Consider the following 1,450-nt stretch of genomic DNA (forward strand, 5'->3'; position numbering starts at 1 on the left):
AGACTAGAGTAGGTTGAAAGACTACTGAGACACACCAGAGTTGTATTTCACAGCATATTCGTCCTGTCTCTTCCACCAGATTATACATATTGTTTCAACTTTAAATTATATCACACAAGTAATATATGTTCCTTACAAAAAAATTAAGATATACAGATTACCCGAAAGGAAAAAAAAATATTTATAATGTCCGCAACTAGTAATATTTTAGTGCATATCTTTTCAAATTTTCTTTTTCTATGCAAATCTATATAATTTTCTCAATCACCTTATGGGGTAAAATACCATTGGACCATTTTAAGAGGAAATTCATGCTTAGAGAAGCAAGCAATTTCCCCAGCTGCACACGGCTGGTCAATAGCAGCACGAGGATTGGAACTTAGATCTGTCAGCCTCCGAAACCAATGTTCTTCACCTTGGTGCTTCCCTGATATTTTTACCTGATATTTTATCTTTTCCAGAGAACCTCAGGTTCTAGAACTAAAACTAAATGGACTTCTATCCTGGACCTCATCACTCATCCATCCACCCAAGGATATAGGTGGTTCCCAAGAGGAAGAGGTTAGTGGATGTCAGGAGGAGTGGCAGTCTTTAGCCTGGAAGGGATGGTGAGCGAGGTTGAGGGGTGAAAGGCGCCAGACTGAGCCCAGGAAGAAACAAGGCGGGGGTGGAGGTGGAGGTGTGAGAGGGCTGAGTAGGGGGTAGCACGTTACTGAGAGCCTGTCGGGTACACGCACGTTCTTTCTTCGCAACATCATAATCAAGGGAGCCTCAGACTTCTCATTTTGCAGAGAAGGAAAATGAAGCTCCAAGAAGGGACGTAATTTTCCCCAAATCACACAGTTACCCAGGGGCGCGGAGATACACAGACCCTGGAGGCAGGGCACGCGGGGGGCGAAGCTAAAGGGGGTGATGGGCGGCCCTGGCAGCGCGGGAACCTGAGACTGACAGCTGCATGTGCCGGGCAAGGGAGAAGTGGGCAGATTCCGGGTGGAGGGAGACAAGGAGATTGACGGGGCTTGGGGGTGGTGGTGAGGCTGAAGGGGCGAAGTCATGAGAGCTGGGAACTAATGGAGCCCTGTGGGAGGTAGGAGAACTTGGGAGGCCAGGGAGCGGGAAGAAAGGGGGCGGAGCAGTGGCGGCGCGGAGAGGGAGGGGGCTGGGGGAGTTTGTGGGGAGGCCGGAGACTAGGAGGCGACGCCCGAGGAGCCCAACGAGAGGCCAGGGGCGGGGCATTGGGCCAGGGGCGGAGCTCCCAAGGGGGAAAAGGGGAGGAGTCTGGGGTGGGACTGAGGGGCCTGGGGCGGGGCAGCGAGCCGGAAAAAAGGTCAGGGGCTGGGAGGCCAGGGGGCGGGGCTAGCTGTCCTGGCTAAGGTGCGGAGAGGCTGGAAGGCCGGCGCGGGGCGGAGAAGAGCTCGGGGTGGCAAAGCTTGAGGCTCCAGGGACGCGA

The sequence above is a fragment of the Pteropus alecto genome, unplaced genomic scaffold (genome assembly GCF_000325575.1).
Source record: "Pteropus alecto unplaced genomic scaffold, ASM32557v1 scaffold39, whole genome shotgun sequence".
NCBI lineage: Eukaryota > Metazoa > Chordata > Mammalia > Chiroptera > Pteropodidae > Pteropus > Pteropus alecto.